Here is a 12,039-nt window from a genome sequence, read left to right as displayed (position 1 = left end):
TGGTGAATTGGGTCCCCAATATCCTTTGGGCCCTTTTCACACACCTGTCTCTGTAAATGTCCTGAATTGTAGAAAGTTCACATCTACAGGTGCGCTGGGCTGTCCGCACCACTCTCTGCAGGGTCCTGTGATTTAGGGAAGTACAATTTCCGTAACAGGCAGTGATGCAGATAGTCAGGATGGCCTCAATTATATCCCTGTAGAAAGTTCTTTGGATTTGTGGCCACATCCCAAACTTTTTCAACTGTCTGAGGTGAAAGAGGTGCTGCTGTGCCCTTTTCACAACACAGCCGGTATGTACAGACCATGTGAGATCCTCGGTGATGTTTATGCTGAGGAACTTAAAGCTGTTCACCCTCTCAACCCCGGATCCACTGATGTCAATAGGGGTTAGCCTGTCTCCATTCCTCCTTGTAGTCCACAATCAGCTCCTTTTTTTTGTGACAAAGAGGGAGAGGTTGTTTTCTTGACCCCAATCAGATGTTGTTCAGACCTCAGATAGAGTCAGCAATCAAATGGTTGAGCATGGTGTGATGAATGTGCTGAGCTGTGTATATCACAGTGCAAGAAGCATCGTAGGAAAGCCAGATGAGCTCAGGACAGGGAATTATGATATTGTAGCCATTATTGGTACTTGGTTGCACTCAACAGTCTGAGGGATTTAGAGGAACAAATTTGTAGAGAGATCGCAGACCATGCCAGGAAACAAAGGTTGATTCAGTAAGTGATTTTAACTTTCATATATTGACTGGGACTCCCATACTGTAAAAGGACTAGATGGGGTAGAGTTTGTCAAATGTGCCCTTAATCAGTAAGTAGAATTCCTGACATAGAAGTGTGCAAGGTGCTGTTAGGAATTGATCCAGGGCTGGTGACAGAAATTAGTGATCATAATGCCATGAGATTCAAAGTAAATATGGCAAAAGGGAGGTCTGGACCATGGGTTGAGATTCCAAATTAGAGAAAGGTCAATTTTTATGGTATCAGAAAGGATCTAACAAGTGTGATTTATGACAGGCTGTTTTCTGGTAAAGGAGTACTTGTAAGTGGGAGGCCTTCAGAAGTGAAATTTTGAGGGTGTAGAGTTTGGATGTGCCTGCCAAAATAAAAGTTGAAAGATATTGTTGAAAGAACTGGTGTACAGACCTTGGTTTTCAGGAGATATTGAGGCCTCAGATATTTTATCCCTCTAAATACCTCAGACTATTGGGTGCTAACAAGACTCATTAATGACTACAATATCATAATTCCACACCCTGAGCTCATCTGACATTTTTTTACTAGTCTTCTGTTGGTTTCTAAAAGCTTCCCAATAGTTTTTCCTCTTTTGTTTGCCCTCTCTTTGGTTTTTATGTTGGCCTTGGCTTCTCATTTTAGCCACGGTTGTGTCCTGCTTTTCCAATGCTTCCACTTCTTTGGGATGTATCGATCACTCAGCTTCCGAATTGCTCCCAGAAACTCCAGCCATTGCTGCTCCGTTGTCACTCCTACCTTTTCCCTCCAAACAAGTTTGTCCAGCTTCTCTGTCATAGAAACATGGAGAGGTTCAGGACAGAAACAAGCTATTTGGCCCATCTAGTCGATGCCGAAAAAACATTTAAGCTGTCTAATCAACTACCTGCACCAGGACCTTCGCCCTGCATGCCCCTACCATCCAGGCTCCCAAACAAACTTCTTTTAGATGGTAAAGCCGAGCTCATATTCACCACTTGTGCTGACATCTCATTCCACACTCTCACGACCATTTCAGTAAAGAGCTTTTACAAATGTTCCCATTAAATTTTCACCTTCCCCACTTACCCATGACCTCTGGTCGTCATCCCACCCAACCTCAGTGGAAACAGCTGCTTGCAATTACCCTATCTCTACCGTCATAATTTTGTGTATTTCTAACAAATCCTCAAAGCAATGTATAATTTCCTTGTTTATGTTTAGAGCCTTTTTTAGGTGTATAAGATGATGAGGGGCATTGATCGTTTAGATAGCCAGAGGTTTTTACCCAGGGCTGAAATAGCTAACACGAGGGGGTATAGTTTTAAGGTGCTTTGAAATAGATACCGAGGGGATGTCAGGGGTAAGTTTTTTACCCAGAGAGTGGTGGGTGCGTGGAATGCCCTACTGGCTATTTCAGAGTATTTCAGTTACTGTGGGGACAGGAACCCATGCAGCTCAGTGGGAACAGGGAATAATACCAATGCAGAGAGTCCTACTGAGACAGGTCACAGATTGGAGATGGCAGAAATGTCCCATTCTTATTAAGACAGGAAGAGCATCAGAGAATATGTTGGTCATTCCAGATACTAGCTCTGTGCCCAGTTAGAAGATGATTTTGCTCTCCTACTTGGGTTGAACTTCACTGTAATAGTGTGATGTGAGAATACACTTTGACAACTCAAGTGACCTCATCTGAAAGGTTGTCCAACACTGATTGATGGATTTTGTAAATCTTTTTACAAGTTAATAATGACAAGGAATTTGTCTACAGGAATCTCGAACACAACACGCCAATTTTGCTGTCTCTGTCCAGATATTTAAGAAGTGGAGCAAGGGATTCACTCGATCATCCTTCCTGCTCAGACTGTGGGGAGGGATTCACTCGATCATCTGACCGACTGGCACGCCCGTCAATTTGCACAGGGGGGAACCCATTCATTCGATCAGACAGAGGAAATGGATTCAGTCAGTCATTTCAATTGAAGATATATCAGCAAGTTCACACTGGACAAGGCCATTCACCTGTTCTGTGTGTGAGAAGGGATTCAGTTGGTCATCCCACCTGTGGACACACCGGTCAGTTCACCCTGGGCAGAGGCTGGTCATCTGCTGAATTTGTGGGGAAGGATTCACTCGGTCATCTGAACTAATGGCTCACCAGCGAGTTCACACCGGGGAGCGGCCATTCACCTGCTCGGACTGTGGGAAGGGATTCACTAATTCATCTCACCTACTGAGACACCAGTCAGTTCACACCGGGGAGCGGCCGTTCACCTGCTCGGACTGTGGGAAGGGATTCACTAATTCATCTCACCTACTGAGACACCAGTCAGTTCACACTGGGGAGCGGCCGTTCACCTGCTCAGACTGTGGGAAGGGATTCACTTCGTCATCTCAACTGAAGGTACACCAGCGAGTTCACACTGGGGAGAGGCCATTCGCCTGCTCAGTGTGTGGGAAGGGATTCATTCGATCATCCCACCTACAAGTACACTCATCTGTTCACACTGGGGAGCGGCCGTTCACCTGCTCAAACTGCGGGAAGGGATTCACTCAGTCATTTGAACTGAGGGTACACCAGCGAGTTCACTCTGGGGAGAGGCCGTTCACCTGCTCAGACTGTGGGAAGGGATTCACTTCATCATGTGTCCTACGGAGACACCAGCGAGTTCACACTGGGGAGAGGCCATTCGCCTGCTCAGTGTGTGGGAAGGGATTCATTCGATCATCCCACCTACAAGCACACTCATCTGTTCACACTGGGGAGCGGCCGTTCACTTGCTCAAACTGCGGGAAGGGATTCACTTGCTCATCCCAACTGAAGGTACATCAGCGAGTTCACACTGGGGAGAGGCCGTTCACCTGCTCAGTCTGTGGGAAGGGATTCACTGAGTCATCCACCCTACAGAGACATCAGCGAGTTCACACTGGGGAGAGGCCATTCACCTGCTCAGTCTGTGGGAAGGGATTCATTCAGTCATCTGAACTGAAGGTACATCAGCGAGTTCACACTGGGGAGCGGCCGTTCACCTGCTCAGACTGTGGGAAGGGATTCACTTCGTCATCTCAACTGAAGGTACACCAGCGAGTTCACACTGGGGAGAGGCCATTCACCTGCTCAGTCTGTGGGAAGGGATTCACTCAGTCATCTGAACTGAAGGTACATCAGCGAGTTCACACTGGGGAGCGGCCGTTCACCTGCTCAAACTGCGGGAAGGGATTCACTTCGTCATCTCAACTGAAGGTACACCAGCGAGTTCACACTGGGGAGAGGCCATTCACCTGCTCAGACTGTGGGAAGGGATTCATTCAGTCATCTGAACTGAAGGTACATCAGCGAATTCACACTGGGGAGAGGCCATTCATCTGCTCAGTGTGTGGGAAGGGATTCACTTTGTCATCCAAACTGAAGGTACATCAGCGAGTTCACACTGGGGAGAGCCGTTCACCTGCTTTGACTGTGGGAAGGGATTCACTCAGTCATCTGAACTGAAGGTACATCAGCGAGTTCACACTGGGGAGAGACCGTTCACCTGCTCAGACTGTGGGAAGGGATTCACTCAATCATCCTCCCTGATGGCACACCAGCTAGTTCACAGTGGGGAGCGGAAGTACACCTGCTCTGTCTGTGGGAAGGGATTCACCAGGTCACACACCCTACAGAGACATGAGCGAGTTCACAGTGGGGAGCGGCCGTTCACCTGCACAGACTGTGGGAAGGGATTTACTCAGTCATCCGAACTACAGGCACACCAATCAGTTCATACTGGGGAGTGGCCGTTCACCTGCTCAGTCTGTGGGAAGGGATTCACTCGGTCAACCGAACTACAGGCACACCAATCAGTTCATACTGGGGAGAGACTGTTCACCTGCTCAGTCTGTGGGAAGGGATTCACTAAGTCATCTCAACTGAACCTACATCAGCGAGTTCACACTGGAGAGAGGCCGTTCACCTGCTCAGACTGTGGAAAGGGATTCACTTCGTCATCTCAACTACTGAGTCACCAGCGAGTTCACACTGGAGAGAGGCCATTCACCTGCTCAGTGTGTGGGAAGGGATTCACTCGGTCGTCTCATCTACAGAGACACCAGCGTGTTCACACAGGGGAGAGGCCATTCACCTGCTCATTGTGTGGGAAGGGATTCACTCGGTCATCAAACCTACAGAAACACCAGCGAGTTCACACTGGGTAGAGGCTGATCACCTGCTCAGACTTCGGGAAGAGATTCTCTCAGCCATCTCCACCGAATGTGCACCATTGAGTTCACACTGGGGAGAGGCTGTTCGCCTGCTGTGAATGTGGGAAGCGATTCACTGAGTATTCTAACCTTAAGTAACTCTCGCTTTGGCTAGCAGCTTAATATAGGGTGTGATAGCCCCCCAGCCCAGCCAAACTTAAGAAATCTTGTTCGGGTGGATGCTGCTTGATGTATCCCCAGTTACATAGAAACATAGAAAATAGGTGCAGGAGTAGGCCATTCGGCCCTTCGAGCCTGCACCACCATTTATGGCTGATCATCCAACTCAGAACCCTGCACCAGCCTTCCCTCCATACCCCCGATCCCTGTAGCCACAAGGGCCATATCTAACTCCCTCTTAAATATAGCCAATGAACTGACCTCAACTGTTTCCTGTGGCAGAGAATTCCACAGATTCACCACTGTCTGTGTGAAGAAGTTTTTCCTAATCTCGGTCCTAAAAGGCTTCCCCTTTATCCTCAAACTGTGACCCCTCGTTCTGGACTTCCCCAACGTCGGGAACAATCTTCCTGCATCTAGCCTGTCCAATTCCTTTAGTATTTTATATGTTTCAATCAGATCCCCCCTCAATCTTCTAAATTCCAACGAGTACAAGCCCAGTTCATCCAGTCTTTCTTCATATGAAAGTCCTGCCATCCCAGGAATCCATCTGGTGAACCTTCTTTGTACTCCCTCTATGGCAAGGATGTCTTTCCTCTCATTACGGGACCAAAACTGCACACAATACTCCAGGTGTGGTCTCACCAAGGCCTTGTACAACTGCAGTAGTACCTCCCTGCTCCTGTACTCAAATCCTCTCGCTATAAATGCCAGCATACCATTCGCCTTTTTCACCGCCTGCTGTACCTGCATGCCCACTTTCAATGACTGGTGTATAATGACACCCAGGTCTCGTTGCACCTCCCCTTTTCCTAATCGGCCACCATTCAGATAATAATCTGTTTTCCTATTTTTGCCACCAAAGTGGATAACTTCACATTTATCCACATTAAATTGCATCTGCCATGAATTTGCCCACTCACCCAACCTATCCAAGTCACCCTGCATCCTCTTAGCATCCTCCTCACAGCTAACACTGCCGCCCAGCTTCGTGTCATCCGCAAACTTGGAGATGCTGCATTTAATTCCCTCATCCAAGTCATTAATATATATCGTAAACAACTGGGCTCCCAGCACTGAGTCTTGCGGTACCCCACTAGTCACTGCCTGCCATTCTGCAAAGGTCCCGTTTATTCCCACTGTTTGCTTCCTGTCTGCTAACCAATTCTCTATCCACATCAATACCTTACCCCCAATACCCTGTGCTTTAAGTTTGCACACTAATCTCCTGTGTGGGACCTTGTCAAAAGCCTTTCGAAAATCCAAATATACCGCATCCACTGGTTCTCCCCTATCCTCTCTACTAGTTACATCCTCAAAAAATTCTATGAGATTCGTCAGACATGATTTTCCTTTCACAAATCCATGCTGACTTTGTCCGATCATTTCACTGCTTTCCAAATGTGCTGTTATCACATCTTTGATAACTGACTCCAGCAGTTTCCCCACCACCGACGTTAGGCTAACCGGTCTATAATTCCCCGGTTTCTCTCTCCCTCCTTTTTTAAAAGGTGGGGTTACATTAGCCACCCTCCAATCCTCAGGAACTAGTCCAGAATCTAACGAGTTCTGAAAAATTATCACTAATGCATCCACTATTTCTTGGGCTACTTCCTTAAGCACTCTGGGATGCAGACCATCTGGCCCTGGGGATTTATCTGCCTTTAATCCCTTCAATTTACCTAACACCACTTCCCTACTAACATGTATTTCGCTCAGTTCCTCCATCTCACTGAACCCTCTGTCCCCTACTATTTCTGGAAGATTATTTATGTCCTCCTTAGTGAAGACAGAACCAAAGTAATTATTCAATTGGTCTGCCATGTCCTTGCTCCCCATAATCAATTCACCTGTTTCTGTCTGTAGGGGACCTACATTTGTCTTTTCCAGTCTTTTCCTTTTTACATATCTATAAAAGCTTTTACAGTCAGTTTTTATGTTCCCTGCCAGTTATCTCTCATAATCTTTTTTCCCCTTCCTAATGAAGCCCTTTGCCCTCCTCTGCTGAACTCTGAATTTCTCCCAGTCCTCAGGTGAGCCACTTTCTCTGGCTAATTTGTATGCTTCTTCTTTGGAATTGATACTATCCCTAATTTCTCTTGTCAGCCACGGGTGCACTACCTTCCTTGATTTATTCTTTTGCCAAACTGGGATGAACAATTGTTGTAGTTCATCCATGCAATCCTTAAATGCTTGCCATTGCATATCCACCGTCAATCCTTTTAAGTGTCATTTGCCAGTCTATCTTAGCTAATTCACGTCTCATACCTTCAAAGTTACCCCTCTTTAAGTTCAGAACCTTTGTTTCTGAATTAACTATGTCACTCTCCATCTTAATGAAGAATTCCACCATATTATGGTCACTCTTACCCAAGGGGCCTCTCACGACAAGATTGCTAATTAACCCTTCCTCATTGCTCAAAACCCAGTCTAGAATAACCTGCTCTCTCGCTGGTTCCTCGACATGTTGGTTCAAAAAACCATCCCGCATACATTCCAAGAAATCCTCTTCCTCAGCACCTTTACCAATTTGGTTCACCCAATCTACATGTAGATTGAAGTCACCCATTATAACTGCTGTTCCTTTATTGCACACATTTCTAATTTCCTGTTTAATACCATCTCCGACCTCACTACTACTGTTAGGTGGCCTTACACAACTCCCACCAGCGTTTTCTGCCCCTTAGTGTTACGCAGCTCTACCCATATCGATTCCACATCTTTCCGGCTTATGTCCTTCCTTTCTATTGCGTTAATCTCATCTTTAACCAGCAACGCCACCCCACCTCCTTTTCTTTCATGTCTATCCCTCCTGAATATTGAATATCCCTGAACGTTGAGCTCCCATCCTTGGTCACCCTGAATCAGTACACAAATCAGTACCCTGAAAACACAAACGGTACATAATATGCGATTAAGCATTTGGGCTTTATAGTTTCTTACTTTGATTATAGGGCGAGTGAAAAAATAATAAAGAGGAAAGGCCCACTCTCTCCGTTCATGTCTTCTCATCTCTCCCCGGCAAAAGACAGCAAAAATCTCTCTTCCAGACTCAGAAGAAAGAACAACATTTCTCTCATTGGATAGCCCTGCACTCCAAAACCCTGTTGTCTCTTGTGGTAACCTAAACATTGCTGCTACAGAGAAACCGTTACCTCAGCAGTGATACATTGCAGAGAGGCCATTACATTAGCAGTGAAACCTCACAGCATGTTACACTTGTGACATAGTGCTGGAATGTTTCAATAAGCTGCATGCTGGATATTTGTCCATCGTTGCTGAATGCTATTTCGAGAGTGACTGTCGGTGCTGAACTCTGCAATTATTGCTGCTGCTCACCACACCCAATTCTGCACCCTGATCACTGGGCATGGGAGCAGTTTCTTCTGTTGTATATTCACCTTTAATGGGACTGGAGTTTAACGTAGACTGGAGTGGAGAGCGGCCAGTGAAGGAGTGGGGCTTTGAGGCTTTGGCTCGAGAGGTTTTGGCAATTGGATTGTGCAATCAAGTCAATCAAGATTTGAATATCTCAGACCCAGCAGAAAGCAGCTGATTGGGCAATCGAGGTCAGGTGACCAAGCAGTTTGATTGGGCAATCGAAAATTGAAAAGATCAACAAACAAGTAAAGAGAGGGGTAGCTCAAGCGGAGCGGCCAGTGAGTGAGTGGGCCAGTGAAGGAGTGGAGCTTTGAGGCTTTGGCTCGAGAGGTTTTGGCGAGCAAAGGCAGAGGACGAGCTTGCTCCCAGTAAGGTAAGGCCGGGTATGTTTCTTTAATTATTTTGATTAACTTAGGAGTTGGTAATGGAGGCAGTAGATAGGGCAGTCCAGTGCTCTGATTGTAGGATGTGGGAAGTCAGGGACAGCACAATTGTCTCTGATGACTAAACCTCAGGGATCTGCACTGGGTCCAATGTTGTTTGTCATATATATTAATGATCTGGATGATGGGGTGGTAAATTGGATTAGCAAGTATGCAGATAATACTAAGATAGGTGGAGTTGTGGATAATGAAGAAGGTTTTCAAAGCTTGCAGTGAGATTTAGACCACTTAGAAGAGTGGGCTGAAAGATGGCAGATGGAGTTTAATGCTGATAAATGTGAGGCGCCGCATCTTGGTAGGACTAATCAAAATAGGACATACATGATAAATGGTAGGGAATTGAAGAATGCTGTAGAACAGAGGGATCTTGGAATAATGGTGCATAGTTCCCTGAAGGTGGAGTCTCATGTGGAAAGGGTGGTGAAGAAAGCTTTTGGTATGCTAAACTTTATAAATCAGAGCATTGAGTATCGGAGTTGGGATGTAATTTTGGAATTTTATAAGGCATTGGTGAGGCAAAACTTGGAGTATTGTGTACAGTTCTGGTCACCAAATTATAGGAAAGATGTCAATAAAATTGAGAGAGTACAGAGAAGATTTACTAAAATGTTGCCTGGGTTTCATCTCCTAAGTTACAGAGAAGAGTTGAACAAGTTAGGTCTTTGTTCTTTGGAGCATAGAAGGTTGAGGGGGGACTTGATAGAGGTATTTAAAATTATGAGGGGGATAGATAGTGTTGAGGTGGATAGGCTTTTTCCATTGAGTGTGGGGGAGATTCAAACAAGAGGACATGATTGAGAGTTAAAGGGCAAAAGTTTAGGGGTAACATGAGGGGGAACTTCTTTACTCAGAGAGTGGTAGCTGTGTGGAACGAGCTTCCAGCAGAAGTGGTTGAGGCAGGTTCGATGTTGTCATTTAAAGTTAAATTGGATAGATATATGGACAGGAAAGGAGTGGGGGTTTATGGGCTGAGTGTAGGTCGGTGGGACTAGGTGAGAGTAAGAGTCCGGCATGGACTAGAAGGGCCGAGGTGGCCTGTTTCCGTGCTGTAATTGTTATATGGTTATATGGTTAAACCTGCAAGAGGTACATCCAGCTACAGGTCTTGTCAAATCGAGTTAGGGAACTGGAGCTGGATGAACTTCGGATCATTCGGGGGGCAGAAGCAGTAATAGATTGGAGTTGCAGGGAGACAGTCAGTCCTAAAAGTCAGGAGACAGGTAAATGGGTGACTGTCAGGAGAGGGAAGGGGAATAGACAGGAAGAGCAGAGCACCCCTGTGGCCGTTCCCATCAGCAATAAGCGTACTGTTTTGGATACTGTTGGTGGGGATGACCTACCAGGGACAAGTTGCAGTGGTCGTGTCTCTGGCACCGAGACTGGACCCTCAGCTCAGAAAGGAAGGAAGGAAAAGAGGAGAGCAGTAGTGACAGGGGATTTGATAGTTAAGGGGACAGATAAGAGGTTCTGTGGGAAAGATGGAGAATCCCGGATGGTCTGTTGCCTCCCTTGTGCCAGGGTCTGCAATATCTCGGATGGAGTTCTCGGTATTCTCGGGAGAGAGGGTGAGCAGCCAGATGTCGTGGTCCACGTGGGGACCAATGACATAGATAGGAGTAGGGATCAGGTCCTGAAGAAGGAATATAGGGAGTTAGGGAAAAAAGTTAAAAAGCAGGATCTCAAGGGTGGTAATCTCAGGATTGCTGTCTGTGCCACGAGACAGAGAGGGTGGGAACAGGAAGTCATGGCAGTTGAATGTGTGGCTGAAGAGTTGGTGCAGGGGGCAGGGGTTCAGATTTCTGGAACATTGGGATCTCTTCTGGGGAAGGTCTGACCTGTACAACAAGGACGGGCTGCACCTGAACTGGAAAGGGACCAATACCCTGGTGGGCAGGTTTGTTAAAGCCGTTGGGGAGGGTTTAAACTAGTTTGGCAGGGGGGTGGGAATCAGAATGTGAGTGCAGAGATGAGGGTAGAAGGACAAGGGCATGATACTATGTGTTCTGAGTTGGTGAGGAAGGACAGGCAGGGGACAAAACATACATGTAGCCAGTTCAAGGGGTTGAAATGTGTCTATTTCAACGCTAGGAGTATTAGGAATAAAGGGGACGAACTTAGAGAATGGATCAGTACGTGGAACTACGATGTTGTGGCCGTTACTGAAACTTGGCTGGAGGAAGGGCAGGATTGGCTGATGCAGGTACCGGGGTTTAGGTGTTTAAAAGGAATAGGATGGGAGATAGAAAGCGGGGGAGTAGCATTACTAGTCAGGGGTGGTATCATGGCTATAGAAAGGGAGGATGCTGCAGAGGGAGTGTCCACTGAATCGGTGTGGTTGGAAGTCAGAAATAGGAAGGGATCAATCACTGTGCTGGGAGTAGTCTGTAGGCCCCCAAATAGCCCTCGGGACACCGAGGAGCAGATAAGCAGGCAGATTTTAGAATGGTGCAGGAAATACAGTGTTGTAGTTATGGGTGATTTCAACTTCCCTCATATTGACTGGCACCTCGACTGCAAGGGGGATAGATAGGGCTGAATTTGTCAGGTGTGTTCAAGAAGGATTCCTGACATAGTATGGGGACCAGCCGACGAGAGGAGAGGCCGTACTGGATCTAGTTCTGGGTGATGAACCTGGTCAGGTGGCAGACCTCTTGGTGGGGGAGCATTTTGGTGAGAGTGACCACAACTCCCTTAGCTTCAGCATAGCTATGGAAAAGGATAAAAACAGACAAAATGGGCAAGTGCTTAACTGGGGAAGGGCTAAATATGAAGGGATGAGGCAGGAACTAGCGAGAGTAAATTGGAAACAGATGTTGAAAGGTGAAAGCACAGAAGTAATGTGGAGGAAGTTTAGGGACCACTTGTGCTGGGTTCAGGATAGGTTTGTCCCACTGAGGCAAGGAAAAAATGGTCGGAAAAGGGAACCGTGGCTGATGAAACACGTGAGGCAACTCGTCAAGTGGAAGAAGGAAGCATATGTAAGATATAAGAAGCAGTCAGAGCCCTGTTGGTCGCTTTTCAATTGCTCCTACCCTGTTTACTTAATTGTCTCCTACCAGTCTTTTTTTTTTGAAACCTTATTATAATACTTCAATACTGCTTTACTGTGGCTGGGAAAAGAACCAAAGTGTTTGCAAAAGGA

General features: G+C 46.5%; 1 pseudogene; it reads left to right on the top strand.

Annotated features, from left to right (window-relative positions):
- Nucleotides 1-12,039, top strand: part of LOC134341921 (zinc finger protein 721-like) — a 99,994-nt pseudogene that overhangs the window by 12,518 nt on the left and 75,437 nt on the right.

This window comes from Mobula hypostoma, unplaced genomic scaffold (assembly GCF_963921235.1).
Source record: "Mobula hypostoma unplaced genomic scaffold, sMobHyp1.1 scaffold_42, whole genome shotgun sequence".
Taxonomy (NCBI): Eukaryota; Metazoa; Chordata; class Chondrichthyes; order Myliobatiformes; family Myliobatidae; genus Mobula; species Mobula hypostoma.
This window is presented reverse-complemented; position numbering and strand designations above follow the sequence as displayed.